The following is a 23301-nucleotide window of genomic DNA, read 5'->3' as shown; positions in this document are numbered from 1 at the left end:
GTTTTCATTTTAATTACTTTTTTAAAATATTCACAATGAATTAATTATTCCATTGTCTACCAATCAGGACACTAGTCTGTCCTGTACTCTTACTTCCCTGCCATACCCTGCAGAGCCCTAAGTTCCAAGTGTGTCCCCAGACAGGTCAGTGTTTCTTGACTCTTGCTTTATTCGAATAAATGCTGAGGAAACAACTAAAAAAAAAATAGAAAGGGAAGACGAATAACAACACATGTGACATGAAAGTTGAAGGGAAACTAAATAAAATAATCAAAACAAATGTGCACAGGGACGTGGGAGGACAGTGTGCAGACCAAATAAGAAAAATTAATAATGACATATGCATGTGAGATTTTCATATTAAAACTCATTGCTTTTTATGATCCCTTAAAATTAATTTTAAAACTTAGTGTCACCAACCACCTGAATAAGAGATTCCTCAATTCTAAAAAATACATTATGATGTGCAATAGTCAAACTCCAAAATATCTTGTACAGCCATCTTTGGAGTCAATGGAATATAGTTGAATGCTTTTAAAATGACTTCTGGGTGATTGTAAAATTTGTTTCTATCTGTAAATAACAGCGTTGTGTTAAACACAGTTAAAGCTATGCCTTGGTTCTTCCTCACTATCCGAATTCAGTTAAATATGCACATGACTGATCTCACAGTAAAGCACTTAGTTTCTAAGGCTGTAGAAATTTCTCATCTAAGAACTTTAGGTTTGCCTCCCAACCAGTGTTTGTATACAATCAGCCCTATCTAACATCTGACTGAAATGGTGGGTGTTCAAGGGTTACCAGTGGAGTCGTCCCTCTGTAATTTGAAGATCAGTGGAAAGTAACACTCACGTGTTTAAGATTATAAAACCCAGAGAGATGATAGTGAACTGCAAGTTAATGTGGTGGACTTATCCAGCTCAGAGACAGAATGGATAAAGACGGGTGAAGTCTAAGCTCCTCTTCACCTACAGTGAAATGCTGCATCCCCCTTTGTTTCCCAGGTTTTTACAACTTCCCATCCTTCTCCTTTAGTCAGCAATAAACTTGAGAAATTGGGCCATCATTGACATGTAGAAATTTCAGAAATTTCTGTTTTCTGGCTATGAAATATTTTAGAGGGCAAAGAGCTAGGGTATTAATTCCTAAATAATTTTCTGCACTACTGTTTTATCCATCTTCTGCTAATTGCTGCTTCCTGAAGAAGTTCAGAGCCTAACCCAGAATATAATGAGTAATAATAATAAATCATAGCCAGTGGAACGACGGAAATCTGCACAAGGTACAGATGTGGCATCGATGCATATCTAATTCTTCTGGACTAGAAAAGCATCTCTGGTTGCATCCAGATGGGTGATTACTGCACATTTATTTGAGTTCGCCTGCAGGACAGGTGGTGAGTAGGGCATTCCAAGCAGAGGGAATGCTCTCGGCAATGATAGGAGGCCACAAACAGCATGATGTGTGCCATTTGACACACCACCAAGTATGATTAAAATACTATAAGGAGAAATGAGCAGGAATAGATCAAAACAGGCCTTGTAGATTAGGCCACGGAGCTGGGAGTCTAGAATGTTAGCAAATGGGGAAGAGTGAAATTCCTGAAGGTGAAGAAGGGTATAATTAGACACGTGGTTTTTGGAGATTACTTTCTCAGCCACGTAGAGGCGGGCCAGAATGAGGTAAGTTTTAACCAGAGGCAGTTCAGGTAAGAAAGATGATGAAGGGCTGACAAGTGCAAACAAACGTGATATTTGAACAGGAGAAAACATACTGAAGCTCGAGAGGATAAAGCGTGATGACTGATGATGGAAAATGCTCAGAGGCAGACATGGGGGAACTCTTGCTAAGTCTTGGCAGGCTTTACTGAAGAAGCACATTTAGGTAGGGAGAGGAATTCAAGCTTGAGTATCCTAATGTGGTCCTAGAAAATCCAAGGAGAGATGGACATAGACAGACAATGCTGGGGTGGAAATTCCCATAAGCATTTTGGAGTTCTAGCTAGTGGCTCACACTCTCATGCTCTCATCCTTACTGAGGTCCAGTCCCTGTGAGCCGCTGTCTATGTGCATCTAGAGTCTCTTCTCTGAGATCCAATACCAGAACTTCTGTCACTGCTCTGTGACTTCTGAGCTGAACTCAAGGAGCCTACACAGCTGCCTCAATTATTTATTCTATAAAATAAAGATAACAAATACTAGAAAAGCACTAAAAACAATGCCTCACACCTTGGAGGACAATGTTTATTGCAGAAGATGAATGAGACCTAACAAGAGAAATCAGTTGTCTCAACATGGGATTCTGAGGTTATTCGGACCTGGTGTAGAGACACAGATCCCAGTGAAATTGATCCTCATTCTCTAACAAAGAGAAGAAACAGCAGAGGTGTTTTGTTTATCCCCGCACAAACTTGTTAGTTTTAATGTTTTGGTGAAAGCTGACTACAACTCAAATTAGTTGCTATAAAGAAGTGAGATATGGGGACAGGGGAAAAATACAAGGTATTGCAGGATCCAGGGGTAGGTTGATCCTGAATTTCCTGAGAAACCGAAACACTGCTTTCCAGAGAGGTTGCACAAATTTCCATTCCCACCAGCAATGGATGAGGGTACCCCTTTTTCCCCACCTTTTCCGGCAAGGGTTTTCTTTGGTGTTTTTTATTTTAGCCATTCTGACAGGTGTAAGATGGTATCTTAAAGTTGTCTTGATTTGCATTTCCCTGATCGCTAAGGAAGTTGAGCATGACCTTAAGTGTCTTTTGGCCATTTGAACTTCTTCTGTTGAGAATTCTCTGCTCAGCCCAGTGCCCCATTTTATAATTGGTTTGATTAGCCTTTTACGGTCTAGTTTCTTGAGTTCTTACCCCTGGACCCAGCAATACCACTCTTGGGAATATACCCAAGAGAGGCCCTATCATACAACAAAAGTATATGCTCAACTATGTTCATAGCAGCATTGTTTGTAATAGCCAGAACCTGGAAACAACCTAGATGCCCTTCAATGGAAGAATGGATGAAGAAAGTATGGAATATATACATATTAGAGTACTACTCAGCAGTAAAAAAACAATGTCTTCTCTAATTTTGCATACAAATGGATGGAAATAGAAAACAGTATCCTGAGTGGGGTAAGCCAGACCCAAAAAGAGGAACATGGGATGTACTCACTCATACTTGGTTTCTAGCCATAAATAAAGGACATTGAGCTTATAATTCGCTATCCTAGAGAAGCTAAATAAGAAGGTGAACCCAAAGAAAAACATAGGCATCCTCCTGAATATTAACCTTCATCAGGCGATGAAAGGAGACAGAGACAGATACCCAATTGGAGCACCGGACTGAAATCTCAAGGTCCAAATCAGGAGCAGAAGGAGAGAGAGCACGAGCAAGGAACTCAGGACCGCCAGGGGTGCACCCACACACTGAGAAAATGGGGATGTTCTATGGGGAACTCACCAAGGCCAGCTGGCCTGGGTCTGAAAAAGCCTGGGATAAAACCGGACTTGCTGAACATAGTGGACACATGAGGACTACTGAGAACTCAAGAACATTGGCAATGGGTTTTTGATCCTACTGCACGTACTGGCTTTGTGGGAGCCTAGGCAGTTTGGATGCTCACCTTACTAGACCTGGATGGAGGTGGGTGGTCCTTGGACTTCCCACAGGTCAGGGAACCCTGATTGCTCTTAGGGCTGATAAGGGAGGGGGACTTTAACGAGGGAGGGGAAGGGAAATTGGAGGCGGTGGCGGGGAGGAGGCAGAAATCTTTAATAAATAAATTAATTAAAAAAACAAAATAAAAAAGGATCGCTATGTAATACTCTGCCTCCCTCAAATCTTTTTTTAAATATTACATTTACCAATATTCTTTGAGGGGACGCATATCTTAGGGTGTTTGTATGAAATTTAGGCTCAAGGTGGCATATTATTATTATAGAAAGTCCTCAAATCGGGAAAATATATATGCATTTTCGGATTTTAAACTTAGTCTAATTAAACAATGGGACATGGGATGAGAATTGCCATAAAAATAAGATGGGAAGATTAAGCCTTCATTGTAACAGAAGTATAATGACCATATTTCTCCAAGAAAAAGTGTCACAGTCAGCAGTACACTGTGTAAATCTAAACCATGACTTTCAAGTCTCTGTTTCTGTCAGGACCCCTTCTCACCATCTTGTGGGAGTTCAGTGACTTCTGCAAAACCCTACAATCATCCCTAGCCTTTTCTCCCACCTCCTTAATTGTAAATTTCTGCTTCCTACCAAGACCTATGGTTTGCATTGCACTTTTCTGCCTCCCCATCTTACATATAGTTAACTATTTGACTTAAGCAATCAATTAAATTTCAAAACTGCTGAAAATCTTTTGTTGGTAATAACTAAGTAATCATACAACCTGAGATCATAAAGTTGACATCATTATAAAACCAGATCTCAGTTTACCTTCTTGTTTGGGTCTTTTTAAAAAAAAATAATAGCATAATATAGCTGATTTTACAACAACCCACAACCAGGGTGTTATCTTAATTCACCCTCTCTCCCCAAAAGTGAAGGAAGTGTTGTACTGGATCTTAGAGATATACAAGGTCAGAAGCGAACAATCTTGCCTGTTGGTGATAGCCCATTTTATATAAAAATCAATTTTCTTAATTAAGTTTTTATTTTGCCAAAGAGTAAGCAGTTGGTCAACACATTCCTATCTAATTCTCACTGTGATATAAAATAATACATAAAATTTTTATCATATTGAATACTACCTTATTTCCAGATTCCCATAGTGATATCTTTTTCAGAAAGTGACTATATAAAGAACTCCAGTGTTACAGTGTAGGAAAAAAAATGGTTTTAAGAACTGAAATTCTCCGCAGTGATAAATTTAAAATAAAATTAATGTTACTTTTATTAAGGGATAAATTTGTTTCCATTATAAAAATTTAGCAGGTTTTTGGAGAACAATTGTCTTGGCCCAGGTCTCTTACAAAAACGATCCAAAGGAGCATGAAATCATGCCATCTTTTCATAAATTTCCCTGTAGCAAGCAGAAGCATTCAAAATCATTTCATTTGTTCAGACGGTGAGGGCTCTAAAGGGACTTAGACCTGTACTGCAATCACTAGCACCTGCAAAATTTATTCTGGGACTCAGCACACACCTGTGAGCTTTCATCCATCCGGAGCAGAATGACTGCCGAGCATGGGGGCAGAGGGATTATAAGCCTCGTCCAGGGATTTGCTGTCATATTTTCACAGCACACATGACTGAGGCTCCCGCCCACACATTCAAGGGCTCTGATTATCCAGTCCCAATACATCCACTTCCTTCATGATCGTTTAAGTTCTGAACTGGGTCTGTTAATATTGTTATAGCTTGAGCTACCATGCCTGATTTGGCGTGTCAGGCACAAACCTCAGCTTTCACTCGTGGCGTTCTGGATTGCACCCCGGACTGTTTACTGTGAAATTATGGCAAATGCATTTTTAAGAAAACTTATTTGCTATGGTGGTATTTCTAGAGATATAAATGTAGAAACCCATTTTGCTTACTTTTTTGATTTTGCCATCATGCCCATCTCATCAGGCAAGCATCTAGCTCCTGCTATATGTTTTATTTCTGTGGTTTTTTTTTTTTGTTGTTGTTGTTGTCTTCCATGGGTCTCATGCATGGGTCTAACAGTCAAGGCCATTCTACAGCAGTATAAATATGTATACAGTATAGAATCTGTTATTCTTTTAACACATGAGCAAAGCAAATAATTGAAGAGCTCAGTCAATTAAGATAAAGTGAATGGCACTTGCATCTCAAGGTTGTTATTTCTGGAGGATACATAGTTATCCAAGGAGGTTACTTTCCATTTGGTCATGAACTTTTGATATGCAATCTGTACCCTATTGTCTTTTTTTTTCCTTTGAAATTTATGGGATGTGTGTGGGTGTGTGGGTGTGGGAGTGTGCTTGCAAATGTGTGTTGTGAAAATTAAATTTAATACAATATAGTGTGAATATGGTTCCCCTCTACCAACCCCTCCCAGATATTCCCACATCTCCCCATCCGCCTAAATTCATACTCTTTCTTCCTCTCTCTTATCAGGATACAAATGTGTATGTAAAAGATTAATAATGATAAAAATAGATAAAATAAAAGCAAATCAAAATAAATATATCAATAAAAGAAAAAAAGAGCCGAATAAAAAGTTCAAGAAACACATACAGACACAGGGACACACACACGAAAGTTTTATAAAACCACAAAACCAGAAACCATGAGATATACACAAATGGCCTGTAATACTAAAAACCAAAAAGAAAAAGAAAAGAAAAAAAGAGTCCTGCCAAAAAGCCTCCCAAAACCCATTAAGTTTGTTTTGTAGGGAACCCTGCTTGCTCTTCGGGCTGAGGAGGGAGGGGAACTTGATTGGGGGAGGGGGAGGGAAATGGGGGGTGGTGGCAGGGAAGAGACGGAAATCTTTAATAAATAAATAAATAAAATACATTTAAAAGAAGTTTGTTTTGTGTTGGGGATGTTCTTCTGGGTATGGGGCCTTAAGTTACATAGTAGAACTTCATTAGAGCAAGTTACTTTTTCAACTGTGAGTAGTTATCCATTGAAGATAACTTGTGGGTTTTGGATGTGACTTGTGTCCACTTCTGCTTGTAGCTTTAGGACTCCATCAGTTCCAGACCTGTTCAGGTTCTGTACAAGATGCCACACTATCTGCGAATTCATATGTGCATCTTTCCAGTTGTGTTTAGAAGCCCTTGTTTCTTTAGTGTCCTCTATCCCCTTGTGACTCTTACAATCTTTCTAATTCCACTTCCACCAGGTTTCCTGAGAACTAAGGGGGAGGGATTTGAGGGAGACACCCCATTTAGAATGAAGAGTTTCAAGGTGTCTCACACTCTGCACATTATCCAACTATGGGTCTCTCTATTGCTTGCCATCGACTGAGAAGGTAGCTTCTCTGATGATGGCTGTGTAAAATATTGATCTATGACTATAACAACATATCACTAGGAGTCACTTTGTTGCTATATTCCTTTAACAGAACAATAGTATTTTGTTCCTGTGGTTTCTTGACTATTTAGGACCCGGTTCTTGGACAACAGACTCAAGACACTTTGGAGATAGGTTTCATTTCATGGAGTAGTCTGTAAATCTGATCAAACTGTTGATTATTCTCCTAATCTATGGGCTCCGATTTCACTAGCACATCTTGTACAGGGGTCACCCTTGTAGATCAAAGTGTTTGTATATGGGTTTCTGTTTACCTTTCTTTTAGGTTAGTGTGCAGAGCACCCTTCATTACTATGAACACTCATAGGCAGGGTGAAAGCTCTAGGCAGGTACTAGTAGAAATACTCCGTGTCCAGTCAATTGCCTTCAGAAATAGGGTTTTACTATCAGCTTCAGGAGAGCAAACAATAACTGTTACAGTAGCCTGAGTTGTTCAGGGGTTCCCACAGGGTCCTTTTGGTCAACAGCTTTGTTTATTACATTCCCGGAACTGGAGCTTAATTAGGTGATGAGAGAGGTCCAGATGGAATTCCATTTTCCTTGTTATTTGGTAATTTCATTTAGATCATCTTCTTGTGTGTGTGGTGGGGGGTTGCCAACCAATCTGTAGTACAAAGGTTGCTTCTTGGTTCCTGGCCGTCCAGCTAGCTTAGTCTCAAAATAATCACACAGAAACTGTATTAATTCAAACACTGTTTGGCCCATTAGCTCGAACTTCTTATTGGCTAATCTCTTACATATTAATTTTAACCAATTTCTATTAATCTGTTTTGGCATGTCTGACTCTGGCAGCGGCTCCATGGTGTCTCTCTTTCTCTGTCTTCTTTCTCCCAGGATTTAGTCCAGTTTCCCCCCGCCCCCTGCCTGCCTAAGTTCTGCCAATAGGCCAAGGCAGTTTCCTTATTTACTAATAGTAATCACAGCACACAGAAGGGAGGATACTGCTATATTGTATTAGATAGATAGATGATAGATAGATAGATAGATAGATAGATAGATAGATAGATAGATAGATAGATAGATAGATGATAGATAGATAGATAGATAGAAAATATAGATAGATAGATAGATAGATAGATGATAGATAGATAGATAGATAGATAGATAGATAGATAGATAGATAGATGTATATACATATAAATTTCATGAATCTTCTACTGTTTTAGATTTCCATTTGGCATTTTAAGGCCCTTAGTTTTAGTTTAGTTCTCTGCCCTCCCTGTTTTCCCTCTCCCACCTCCTCTTTCTTATGCTTCCCATTTTATCTTCTCATATCAGTCATCCATAACTCTCTATTCTATTTCCCCTTCCTAAGGTGATCCAAACTGTTCTTCCTAGGCTTGTACTCTATACCTACCTAACCTCTGTGGATTTTTGGATTATAGCTTACCTATTGAACAATTAAAACCTAACACCCACCTATAAGGGAATGCATATCACATTTGTCTTTCAGAGTAGAGGTTACTGTTATACAATATCTGTTTAGTAATTCAAAGATGTGTTGCTTTGGTTTGATTATGCAAGGATGTTTTGCTGTTTTACTTTGTTTCTGACTGAGGCACATGATCAGTCTAATAAAAAGCTAAATGGCAAATAGCAAGGGTGGAGGTATAGATGGGACTTCTGGGTAGGGAGAGTAAGTATGAAGAGGAATTTAGGCTTGGTGGAGAAAGAAAAAGAGACCCCAGGGAGACACCAGGGGCTAGAAAGATAGACGGAAACAAAGCAGGAAAGTAGGACATAGAGAATGAAATAAAGGTAAAAGTCCCTGAAGCAAAATGTAGTTGAATAGAAATTAAGTTAAAGGAGCCAGTAGGACAAAGCTAAGCTAAGGCTAAACATTCAAATGAGCAAAATGTCTCTGTATCTTTATTTGAGAACTAGTTTGTAACTCAAAGAAAATTCCAACTATGGGTTACTTCATTCTGGATGATATTTTCTAGTTTTATACATTTATCTGTGAATTTAAAGTTTTTTGTGTTTAATGGCTGATTAATACCCCATTGTATAAATATAACACATTTTCCTAATCCATTCATCTGTTGATGGACATCTAGTCTGTTTCTGACTTCTGGCTATTATGAATAGAATAGCAATGAACATGATTGAGTAAATGTTTCTGTAGTCGAGTAAAACATTATTTGGACTTATGTCCAAGAGTATTATCATTAACTCTTAAGGAAGATGAACTAATTCTAGCTCCCTTAGGAATCACCACACTGATTTTCATAGTGGTTGTACAAGCTTGGGCTTCCATCAGCAATGGATCAACGTTCACCTTACTCCACATACTTGTGAGCATGAGCTTTTATTTGTTTTAATTGACCTTGGTCGCTCTTGTTGGTATAGGATAAATTCATAGAGTGGTTTTGATTTGGATTTCTATTATGACTGAAGATGTTGAATGTTTCTTTATGTATTTCTTAGTCATTTGTGCTTCTACTTTTGAGAATTTTCTATTTAGATCTGTACTCCAATTTGTTCTAATTTTTTTATGTTTAGTTTATTTAGTTCTTTATATAGCCTAGATATTAGGCCACTAGCAGAAGTATTGCTGCTAAAATCTTTCCTTATTCTGAGTATTCCATTCTTCAAATGATAGTATCCATTACCATAAGAGGTTTTTCAGTGGCATTAATGGTTCCTAGGAAAAGTCACACAACAAAATGCTAGCTTCCAGCATCTGATCCTTGAAGATTTTAGCAATCTTATATTTCAAAAAGTTGAGTCCAGCTACAAAAGCCCCTATAATATTTATAGCAGTAACTGTTCAAAATGTCCGAATTCTGCCCTGAGATGCAAATGTAGTATCTTCGTTGTGAGTGTCTGTAAACTCATCATGAAAGTTACATATTTCTCATTTACAGGTGCTGTCAGGAAAGCGTTTCAACTGAAAAAGGAGAAACATGGAGACAACTAGAAAAGGTTAATTCAAATCAGAAAAAGCTGCAAGTCCAGACCTAGACTATGTGGCATCCTCTTGGATCTAATCATTCCAGTCAGCCCCACCATATGGCCTTGCCATTTGCAGCATACTTATGAGTCACCTTCTTGAGTCACTCAGATGTAAAACTTTCCTCAACAGACATGGTATATTTCTGATATATCCACATTTTCTAATCTCCAGTAAAGATTAGATCTTCCCCTTGAATCTTCCCATATAACCCATCCTAAGGCTTTTTTCATTGGGTTCCAATATAGGTATACATTGCTTGGGATCAGTGGATTTTCTGTGAGAACTTGGTATACCCCTCCATGATCGTGTAACTTTAATTCTTCATACCTGCAAGATCAGCATTGCATGAATAATACTAAGTCCAATAGTCATCTCAAAGAGTAGGGAAAACCTCTAAACAACATCCATGTCTGCATGGTTGAAATAGGGAAATACTTCTTCAGAAGGTCTAGCTTGATCTGTGAATACCACAGCACTCTCTTTCCAGATGCTCTCATTACAAATTAATACGGTTTAATTGAACTTTCAATTTTCTATATTGAAGAACTTATAGATAAGATTTTAGCTTCATAAAATCCTATCTATTGCCCAAATGCAAAAATATGAGTTCTTCTTGATGCTGCTAATATCCTTAACAATTACATTCCAACTTTATTTAAATAATGTGTTTACTTCCCTACCCATGACAAACTACACATTTTAAACTATCATTTTCAGCACTCTTTTATATCTCTTTTCACTCTAATGCTGCCTCAAAGACAGTGCACAATTCCAAAGCCTAAGAGTGATATTGTCTTTCAGTCTTTTCTAATCTATACATTAGCCCAGTGTTATTGAAGTCATCCTCAGACAAGTGTGTAGATAACAGAAACAATATGGCCACATTTTTGCAAGACATACAAACATGGTTTTTATACCAATACCCAGTTAAGTGCTACTATATGATACCTTATGACAGTCTTTATTCTCTACATTCATGTATAATCCCCGGATTTTCACCGTAATTAGTCATAAATCTCTCTCTACAGCATTGTGAATTTCAATAACCCACAACTGCAAACACTTTGACATACCTTTCATAGACCATTTGCCAAGACCTAAGAATATCGTGGTCAGATTTATTACAGAAATTACAATACTTTTCAGTACCAATTAGCCCTATTGGTTGTTTTTTCCATTATTCTGATAAATTACCAGAGCAAAAACAACTTAATAGAAGAAAAATTTGTTTTCTCTCATGTTTTCAGGTGGTTTCAGCCAATGGTGCAAGGGTAATCAACGTGGAGAGAGCTCTGAATTGTTGTATTGTTCCAATTACATACACCAAGAAGCAAAGGCTAGAGGCAAACATCAGACATACTTAAAACCTTCAAAGGCCATGCCCAGTGACTAACTTCCACTACCCAAGCCAAACCTCATAAATATTCTACGGACTACAAAATTATGTCACATAGTAGGAATCAAAATTTATCATATAAGTATTTAGCAGATATTTCAAATTCAAACCCTAGGGTATAACTTCTACTGTGTTAGTATAGTATGTGTGTCTGTGTGATGTGTGTGTGTACATGTATGCTTGCATGTTCCCATATGTACTCTCATAAGAAATGTAACCAACCTGTTTTATCTTTACTGGGCCACATAAGATAATTCCTTAGAGTAATTCTTTACCTGTCTCCTTTTCATTGAACAGCTTTCCTTCATCTGTAAATGTTCTTTTCTTTTGAGGGTAGGATATTCTGCTTTTAAAATAAATGTATACATTTGTGGTTTTTTATGAACATTAATTGAAAAATAAAATAGAAATTAAAGTTAGTCGTCAATATAGTCAAAAGAAGAGGTAGAGTGCCAAGGGCCATGCACAAAGTACATATGAAATATGAGGAAAAAATGAAAATACTTGTTTATCTTCTAAATATAATTAACTGCCCATCATTTTCATTGGTAGTTTAAAGTATTATTGATAATGACCTTATTTTGATGAAGTTTATCACAGGCTAGGGCAATGCCTTGTGGAGCCAACTTGACTGTCTTTACTTAGAGAAAACATGTTAGAAGCTTCATATCACCTTAAAATTGAAGTTCACACATATCCAAATACTAAGAACTCACATGCATTCATTTTGCCTGACATTTTGACATAGCATTGATATCCACAACATTCATGCTGGAGAACATCACAATGGATGTTTCGAGAAAGAAGGAGGAGTGATGGAAGAGGAAGAGGGGTAAGGAACAAAGAGAGAAGGAGGGAAAAGGAGGACTATGATGCCATGAAATCAAACAACTCCAAAAGTGTTATGTGAGTTGTAAGTTAGCTGGGCCAAGATCATTTATGACAATTTATGCTGAAGAGGTTGCAGGGTAAAAAGAACACTTCTGTATTGCTGGTGGGAATGCAAGCTGATATAGCTCCTTTGGATATCAGTGTGGTGATTTCTCAGAACATTAGGAGACAACTTTCCTCAAGACCCAGTAATACCATTTTATATTTATATATACCATTATATATCCAAAGGATGCTCAATCGTGCCACAAGGACATATGCTCAACTGTGTTCATAGCAGCCCACAAATCAGAATCCCAGAGAACCTAGACAACAATGAGAACCCTAAGAGATAGGTAGATAAATCTAATATACACAGGAAGTAGAAAAGGACAAGATCTCCTGAGTAAATTTGAAGCATGGGGATCTTGGGAGAGGGTTGAAGGGGAGGTGAGAGGCAGGGAGGGGAGCAAAGAAAAATTTAGCGATCGACAAAAATCGATAATAATTAAAAAAATGTTAGCTGGGCTCTATTCAGAGCTGTTCTAATTTTCATATTGTCCTCCAGCCATTAGCTAGACAAACCTGTTCTACAAAGCGACTCTGCTATTCCTTTAATCAAGGGGTAAAGCTAGCTTTCCCTCCTCACTTTGAGTGTAGAGTAGCCTTAGTACTTGCTTTGTGCAATAAAATGGTGAAAATGGGATACTGTTGCATTCCCAACATTAGCCTTAAGAACTTTATAACTAAATGCAACATGAATGCTTCAAATCATACCAATAGGAACTGTCCACACAATCATGGACAACTGTATCACAAGCAAATTGTATCATGTTGTAACCATATACAGCAAAACTGACTGAAGCACAATTTTATTTATTGAGTGCCTAAATTCCTGCACATACTTGAGTTGCTCAGGGAGAAAAATCATGCATTTTAGAAACATTGAGAATAAGTATGATAAAGTTAATGAACTCTCTAACTTATTTATCACAAAATAGAACACTCATCATAGAAAGTTTAAGTGTCATAGACTCTTATTTATTTATTTACTTATTATTGAGATATATATTTTTCTCCGCTCCCTTCCCTCTGTCTCCCCACACTTCTATGCTCTCCCATAGTTCCCATATTCGCGATTTACTCAGGAGATTCTGTCTCTTTCTACTTTCCATGTAGATTAGATCAATATATGTATCTCTTGTGGTCCTCTTTGTTGCATAGGTTCTCTGTGATTACGAATTATAGATTGGTTATTTTTTTTTTTTGCTTTATGTCTAAAAGTCACTTGTAAGTGAGTAATTTGGTATTTGTCTTTCTGGGTCTGAGATACCTGACTCAATAGGATGTTTTCTAGCTCCATCCATTTTCCTGCAAAATTCAAGATGTCATTATTTTTTTCTGCTGTGTAGTACTCCATTGTGTAAATGTACCACATTTTCCTTATTCATTCTTTGGTCAAGGAGTGTTTAGGCTAAGGTTCTGGCTATAACAAATAATGCTGCTATGAACATAATTGAGCACATGTCCTTATGGTACAATTGAGCATCCTTTGGATATATACTCAAAAGTGGTATTACTGGGTCTTGAGGAAGGTTGTTTCCTAATTTTTTGAGAAATTGTCAAACTGATATCCAAAGAGGCTGTACCAGATTGCACTTCCACTGGCAATGTAGGAGTGTTCAGTTTTTGTTGTTGTTGTTGTTGTTATTGTTGTTTTATCTTGGCTATTATTACAGGTGTAAGATGGAATTTTGAACTTATTTTGATTTGCATTTCTCTGATGGCTAAAGATGTTGAATATCTCCTTAAGTGTTTTCCAGCCATTTTCAATTTCCCTGTTGAGAGATCTGTACACTATATTTTTTATTGGATTATTTGTTCTTTTGATGACCAATTTCTTGAGTTCTTTGTATATTTTGGACATGAGCCCTCTGTCTGATATGGGATTGGTGAAGATCTTTTTCCATTCTGTGGGCTGCATTTTGTCTTAGTGACTATTTCGTTTGCTTTACAGAAGCTTCTTAGTTTCAGGAGTCCAATTTTCTAATTGTTTCTCTCAGTGTCTATGTTACTGGGTTAAATTTAGGAAGTGGTCTTGTGTGCCGATGTGTCCAACTGTATATACTTATCACTTTCGCCTATAGGAGGTTCAGTGTGGTTGGTTTTATGTTGAGTTCTTTGATTCATTTGGACTTGCGATTTGTGCATGTTGATAGTTATGGATCTATTTTCATTCTTCTGCATGCGATATCCAGTTATGCCAGCACCGGTTGTTGAATATGTTTTCCTTTTTACCAATTTTTATTTTCACAAAAAGTATTATAGGGTAGGTCACTTAATAGCAATTTGATTCAAAAACACTGTATCTGTGAATATATCATTCTGTCTTTATTATCAAGAGAAATCAGAAAACTTAAGAAAAATAGATAAACTGTTTATCTGCAAAGCTTGAATGAGTATAGATGATTCTTTAGTCTAGACTAAATTACTAGAAGCAGCTTTGTGACTGACCCATTAAAAAATTCTTCTAGAAGAAATAGCATTTGTATCATCTCCCTGCTTGAGTAGTAACACCATCATACCTCCTTATTCTTTATTGACTTATATTAAATCGAAAAGACACTCAAAAGATTGTTTCAAATATCAGAAATAGAAAATGCAAGCTCAAAAACAGTCACAGTTTTGGAGTTCTCAAAGTTGATTCACATATTTGAAGCAATAAAACTAGTCAAATAAAAATGTACCTTTCACAGGTCATGTCTGATACCATTTAAACAAATCACTTATTAGTTGCAATTCAGTTTCTGAGCCTCCATATACTTCTCAAAGTTCTTGACCTTAAATCACTGTCTGTTCATATCTCTGTGCTGTGTACAGTCCTGATGATTGTTCTGCATGTGATAAAGAAGTAGAAGGTGTTCCACGCACCTATTCAAGATTGCATGGAAAATTTAATAAGACCATGTCTGGGACAGGGCTGTGTATACTATTGAAAAGCCTTGGATATACATTTAAAAAACACATGATTTGCTTATAATCCAATAATATTAACATTGCTCAGGAACTGCAAATATTCATCCATTAAGTGTTCCCACTGCTGTGGGTCAGCTATGTTTGCTCTTGAGGTCACTTCCAACAAGATTTACCTTTACACCTTGAGTCTTTTAAAATGAAAAATGTTTCTTATGTTTATTTTTATGACATGAGGGACATAAAAACAAAGTAGGAACATATGCAACTTTTATGAAAGAAAATACATCTAAATTCGTAGCGCGTGCTAAGCCAGACTGCATTAACTCAGACAATTCTATCAAAATTCTATTATCTTGCAGAAATGTGCACTTGACCTTAATGTTTTTAGTGTGTGTTTCATATCTGCCACCTGTCAATTACTTCTATATTAACCAGAACTAGTGTGGGCAGGAGGTACAATGTGATGAGTCTGTGAAAGTTAATGATTCGGGACAGAAGTAAGCCTTGGCCTCAGAAAGGGCTTTGAGGCCACATCAATTTGAACAGGAGCAGATGGCATGCCAGCGGCCATTAGGAACCAGGCACTGTGGGATTAGGCTGGCATATCCGTAAGTATTCAATAGCAGGGATTAAATTTTTAACCCTGATACTTTCCTCACTCCTACATTTAAAATATTCCTTGACCTCATCCTGGATCAACATGACAGATGATGTTTTTATTTCCTCTGGAAGTTGCCTTACAACATCAGTGCAAAAAGTACAGAAGCAATAAAAATATCTTGTCCAGAGCTATAGGAAATATAAAAATGATTGGATAAAATGTTTATAAAGAGAAAGCGGAAAACCATGTTTGTGTTAATTCTTTAGAAATTACGTTTTATCTACTCTTTGAAATCATGAAAATAAAGTCCAGCATGTACAGGATGAAAAGTAAGAAAATAAAAATCTATATTTGAAAGAAGAGAGCCAAGCAGACAGCAAGTGATAAGCAGTCTTGCCTTTAAAAGTATGATGGAATACAGCTGCCTTTTCCTATACTTTGTTTAATTTTTAGGACTCTATGTGTCTAGTATACTGACATGTCTGCTCTTTGTATGTCCTTCATTGTATGGCAAATTTCTAATACAGTAAGAGAAGGCAGGGTATTCAATGACTATGAAAGAGCCTGGAGGAAAGGCTGGGCAGTCAAATGCATATCTTACTAGCCAGACAGTAACCACACAGCTGCACTCTGAAAACACTAAATGGAACATGATATTACCAAACAAACTCTGGGTCTTTAATGGTTTACAGTGCAGATAGAATCCTCACTATCTATTTCCACCTGGATCAAAACATGAATTATTGTACTATCCAGCTATGTTACCTGCTCTTGCGTCACCTAGCAGCTGTCTCCATTGTTACATCATTGTCATGATATTAGTATATTAGTTCTAGTGTTGAACTTACTCTTACCTTACTTAACAGTGTCTTGGCAGATTAATATTAATACATTAAATTCATATAGTCCAAGCATAAGTACATAAAGTGTATACTGTATCCTCCGATTGAAAAGGTAAAAAACACAATACAAATATGCTAATAGTTTTATTTCACTACTGAAATTTGCTATAATTTTCAAATTTTACTTTTAGTTGTTATTAATCATTCACTGTGATATTTTGTATCTTGTTTTCATAATTGAAGCATTCCCTCTTGGAGTCTCAATAGACTCAACATTCACAAGAAACTTAAAACAATCAGGAATTCTGAGAAAATTATGACTCAGGAGACTCACCTTAAGGTTATATAGGCAGTAAACAATTCCTCCAAGGAAGACTCTTTAGTGGAGCTGACTAGTAGTTAAGCAGAAAACTCTAGTGAAAGCAGTTTTCAGGCTTTGTCCCTCAAGCTCGAATAGACTTTTGAGATATGTGGTTTCCTGAGTTACTAATAATCTTACATTTAAACCCAATAATGTCAGCCATTGACTAAACTAGTCTTTACTGGAATCGTTTATTTGGTCTGTAGTTGCCTTTTCTTCCAGGAAGGAATACAAATTAAGTCCTTAGGAAAAGTCACATAAATAAATGCCTTATTTATTAGTTGTGCTTAGATGCATTCACATGTAGGAAAATATTTATAAACACTTATCTAAAACACACACACATATATATAAATAACAAATACACATATGTATAAATACTCTCTATATATACATATTCATGTGTGACTAATTTGGTACTGTCCATAATTTCAGACACTCATGGTATAGCTTAATCATATTACTTACATACAAAAGGGAGCTGACTAAATTCACTTAAAAGAAGCACTTCATTGCTGAGAAATACTTCTGAAGAAAAGAGGATTTTAAAACCAATTAATGTTATAAATTTCTTTGAAATAAGACATAGCATCAGCATGTGATATCATTTATTTCTGGTGTTCAATATTTCCATAGTAAAGAAAAAACAGATGCATATTTCAGAGATAGAGAAGGCATGAAAGAGGGCAACTTTAATAGTGGGAGCAGAATATTCAAGGACAAATCTTGTCACTGTTTCATAAATGAAGCCAGAAAGGAAGGGTTGACACACTCTCTTGATCTTATGCTCATAGATGCCAATAATGAGCTTCAAGTGTAAAAGAATTCCCTGCAATAGAATACTAAATAAATGTATAAGTCTTGTAATAAAAACTATTGCCTTTTATAACAATTCTAAAGATCTATGACCTCACTACACATAAAGGCTAGCAATCCAGAAAAACCTCTGAAGTTCTCTCCACCTCTGTGCCTCTGAACTTTACGGTCTTTATGTCAAGATAAAACTAATTAATATTCCCAGAATGTGTGATCAAAATTGAAATAATATCTATGGTCTAAATATATTGTCTTCTGTCTTTTTACAGTGGGCCAATTTGTGGTTCTTCATACTTAATATCTCATGTAATATGCAAACATAGCATATTAAATATGTATTTTCATTGCTCCTTAATCTAGAAACAAAGACTTGGGGAGGCTGACTTACCAAGTCTTAGCAATGATGCAGTAGTAGAGCATTGATGAAACCCATGTAACCTGACTGCAGAGCTAGTGTTTGCACGACCACATCTCATATAGTTTTCATAAAATTCTGACAGTACACCAGCTTCTTCGAATGGAAAGGTGACAAAAAAATAATTTTCTTGAAAATTTTGGACCGTGATTAAGGTACAGCATAGGAAAGATATGAAAAAATAATTTTGGCTACTAGTATTTTAAGTTCCATATGTTTTGACTAAGACAACTGTCAAATGGCTAAATAAAGAAAGAAGAAAACACACAACCTGTGTTCACAGCACATCATAAGCTCGTATGTTTGAATACTGATATCTGTCAATGGAACTGTTTAGGAAAGTTTAGGAGGTGTGGCCTTGTTAGAATAGGTGTGTCGCTAGGCACAGGCTGAGGTTTGGGGGCTATTTCTAGTGTGCTTGTCTTTGAATCTTATTTGTGGATCAAGATGTGAGCTCTTAGCTGCCTCCATCCCTTTGACCCACAATCATAGACTCTAAGCATGTAAAGCCATAAGCCCAATTAAATGCTTTTTGTGTGTGTGTGTAAATTGCTTTGATCATGGTGCTTTGTGAGAGAAATAGAGAAGTAGTTAAGATAATTGTAGTGTAGCCTGCTTGGAATTCTTGTGCCCACTCTTTATTTTCTTATAAATATATTAATGATCTAGCATTGTCCTTTGATAAATATTTACTGAGGTTCTTTTTGTCTGCAATTCCTATTACCATTTAATTTTTTTCTGTATTACTTTATTTATTTATATGCTGCATTGCATGACCCGTGTTTTACTTGCATTTTATTTTCACTTTTGAAAAAACTTATTTTTTGAGAAATTGATAGAGAATATTGTCGAAATAAGGCCAATATATGCCTTGGTTTCTCTTACAAATCTATGAAACATAGTGAGATTAAAAGGCTAATTGCCATCTCACAACAGCCTTGGTCCACAGTCATGTTAGTAGAAAATGGTAGAGAATACATTAGGTGGATTTTGTAATATGTTCCAGAGGCTCTATGTCTATTATCTCATTTAACTTGAAAAGTGGTGGTGGAGATTTCTATTGTAGTGGGAATATATAAAATCATGTTCTGATATAGTTACTTCTACTTCAGTGTAACTACAAACTCTGGTGTACCTTCACCAATAAAATGTATAGGGTCGTTGCGATCAGAAATACATTCTAAGGCCTCCAATGGATACATGAAACTGTAGGTTAAGCTAAACCCTAAGTGCAAAGTGCCGAGATATTGTACTATAACAAAGACATAATTTCCTATTGTAGTTTTATTTTTAGACTAGAGAGGGCAGGAACCACTCTGGACTGCTTTATCCAGCTTCTGGGACTATGAGAACATAACTGTGTAGCTCAATTTACCCAGTCTCTGCTAGACTGTTATGGCAACTCTAGAGAATCACATGTATACATTTTGTTTTTTTCTAATCGTAGTAACAAAAAGCACACTAAGAATTACTGAATAAAGCCAAACAACAAAGCATTTGTTTCAAACTTAAGGCAGAAATAATCAATTAGCTGAGAAGTTCGTAAAATACTCCTTTTTAGAGCACTGCCCAGATTCTGAGTTAGTAAGTGCTGGAAAAGATCAACAAATACACATTTCAAGAAGCACTGAAGCACACTTGTGGATCTGCACAGGAGTGAGATGCTTGGATGGTCCTTGGGGGCACACTACTCTGAGCGTTCTTCTTCATGTGTCTCTAATGGGTTGTGACAATTGCACAGGTGACAATGCTTAGTCTCTACATTCTTGAAGAATGTAGAGACTAAGCATTGTCTATGTTAAAACAGAAAAAAAAAATGGAATTCTTTCGCTTAACAGTTAACTAACACAAATAAAGATGTTTTATTTTTGAAATGCATTAGCCATATTCTTCACCCACAGAGAAAAAAAACACACATGGGGATATTCCTTTTTGTGTTTATTTTACAAAGTTAATATATTCTTAGCATTGAGGTAAAGAGCACTGGTTCTAAGATGCTGAATAGGAAACAGATGTTGGGAAATTAGTGCAATCTAAAACAGAGCCTACCTTCATTTCTATTATACAAAGACCCACATCAGGACCCCTGTTGAGGCTATATTCTCTCAACAGAAGTTTCATTTGTATTTTTTTCCAATAATGAAACCATAGTCAGAAGTTTTCAAGCTGCTGATACTCCAACACAAAGCCAATGGATTCTTTTAGCAAGTGCTGTTTTGAAAATACCTGTCCCATTGAAGAGATTGCTTCAGGGCATCAAAGTAATAGAAGGTTTTCAAGCCCTGCTGCCCAAATCACCCCCTTCTGGTCCCCAGCATGACACCCCAGAGCAGATATGCAGCTACTTGCGAAAGAAAAAGTGTTCTCTTTTCAAATGTATTATTTACTCAATCCTGGGGTTTTCAGAACATTTTCTACATCTGTCCTTCAAATCTTCTCTGTACAGACACTCACTGGAGGGAATAGCTATGGGGATTTTACAAAAGATTTACTTCATGGAGAATTTATTTGGTTCTCCATTATTTTTTCTAGAAAAAATAATAATCAGATGAAAAAGAGACAAAAGTTCATTTTTTTATATCAAGTTCTGGTTAGCATTAAGAGCACAAACTATTTGGTGTCCAGTTTTTCAAAAAATACATTTTCCTAAGTTGGTGAATAATGGAACAACCAAAGTAAGAAATGAACTACAGAAACATGACAACTATCTGACTCTTTTCTCTACATATATACAAGCCTACCTCACCTTCTTAAGTGTTCTATGATTTTATGGATGAGATTTTCTTTCATTACTAGTTTTTGGATTTCCCCAACATCTATAACTGTCATTAGTACCTTCCTTAAATTGCAGTTCTTCAGGACTTAGACCTAGTTTTAAGCTAGGGGTACTCTTTTCTGTCCAGATGAGGAAGACTGTTCTAGTCTAGCCTTCACATTTTAATGGATCAAAGAAAACAACCATAAACAGTAAGTCCCAACACAGTAGACAGAATCAGCTCAGGAGCCTGAAAAAATGAGATTTTAAATATATTTAAAAATTTAAAAATAATTTCTCAATTATACAATTTAATGAATTACCAAACATTCTTTTATTGATCAGTGATTATTTTTATTATTTTTTTATTTTTGAAACAATTTTTAAATTTAAATATATTTGGATCTTATTCTTTCCCTGCCTCCAAGTCCTTCTAGTTCCTCTCCACCTCCCTACCCACCCAATTTTACATTCTTTCTCAAAATGTTACCTTTTGAACTCTTACAAGTACTATTTCTTCATGAGTAAAACTGAAACAACATTCGTGTGCTTAATGCTTGCCAAAATAGCCTGTATAAAAATCCTGATGCATAATCATTGCTTGTACCAACAGGATATATATTAAATACTCTAGCTGATTTAGGACACATTATTAACTGCAACAGTAAGTCAGCAATATGTTGGGGCCATATTGAGGCTTTGACTTCTGTGACCTTGGTATCAGTGATGACAAGGGTTTTGGCTCCAGAAATTCCAGAGTTTACTGTGGGAAAGGGTCTTTGACTCTAGTGGTTCTACAAAAACAGTGAGAGGATATAACACTATCAAATTTATTTTATGAAACCAGTTTCATCTTGATACCAATACAGGATAAAGCACAACAAAAAGAAAACCACAGCTTAATTATCCTTATAAGCAGAGACATAAATATTCTCAACAAAATACTTCCAAACTGAATTTAGGAATACGTTAAGAATATTCATTATGACCAAGTGGAATTTATCTTGAAACTGAAAGTTTAATTTATCATATGCAAATAAAATGATGCAAAGTATCTTCTGGACATAATCACCTCAATAGGTCAGAAAAGAAATTTTAAAAAGTTCAAAAAGTGTTCAGGATAAACGTCATGGGACTATTAGAAATAGATGGGTCATACCTGAAAATAATGAAGAGCATGTTTTTTTTAAAAAAATCTAGAATCAACTTCATACTAAACAGTGAAAAATTGAGACCATTTCCTGTAAAATCAGGAACAAAACAAGGATATAACCACTCTCACCTCTCTAGTTCAGTGCAGTATGTGTAATCATAGCTAAGACAGAAAGATAATAAAATCACAAAATGCATAAGAAAAGAAGTTAAACAAATAAGAAAAGACTTAACCCTATGTGCAGACAACATGATTCTACACTTAAAATAACCTGCAGAACTTATCAGAAAACTCTTGTCTCTAATAAACACTTTCATTAAAGTTACAGGATACAAAATCAGTAAATACATACCAAAATGAACTCAAAAAGCAAAAACATCTTTATAATAGATCCCAAAAAAAGGAATTATTTAGGAATAAAATTAATCAAGAGATAGAAAAACTTCTACAATGAAAATGTCAAGACACTGAAAAAGTAAATCTACATTGATACTTAAAACATGTAAAGGTTTTCAATGTTCCTGGTCTAGAAAAGTCCATGTGTAACTTTTATAAAATCTCTATCAAAATTTGATGTTGCCACAATGCTCAAATTTTGGATGCTAGAATCTTGAGTACACATAGTGAAGGAATGAAGAAAAGACAGAAACATAGATACTACACAAACAGTAAAGTTGGGATCAGCTGAGCTTCTACTACTGTGACCACTACTTGTGGAAACTTCAGAATATTTGCCAAGTACAGTGTTGATTGGGCATGGGACAGGGAGTGGTGATGATGAAGGGTTAACTAATTTTGGGAGAAGGCCTCTGTAGGTTAGTAGTCTCAGGGTACAAACATCTGGGATGAGGAAGCTGCTTTAGCTCCTCTTTGTGCACATTGACAGTAAGTGACCCAAAAATACTCATACATGTTCTCTAGAGAAAAGCTATGCCATTCCTTGGTAACATTAATAATGGCTTAGCCAATTGTCCCATGTTTTAAAGACTTCGGAATCCTTGTCAGGGCCATGCCTATGTCAAAACACACATTTACTCAGGACATCCCTCACTCAGGGCTTCCTCCACTATATATATCCTGTTATTCTTTGAAGGACTAATTAAAATAAACCAATCACTCAGGTCAATACACAAAATTCTATGACTAGC

Source organism: Microtus ochrogaster, chromosome 2 (genome assembly GCF_000317375.1).
Source record: "Microtus ochrogaster isolate Prairie Vole_2 chromosome 2, MicOch1.0, whole genome shotgun sequence".
In the NCBI taxonomy this organism is placed as follows: Eukaryota; Metazoa; Chordata; class Mammalia; order Rodentia; family Cricetidae; genus Microtus; species Microtus ochrogaster.
This window is presented reverse-complemented; position numbering follows the sequence as displayed.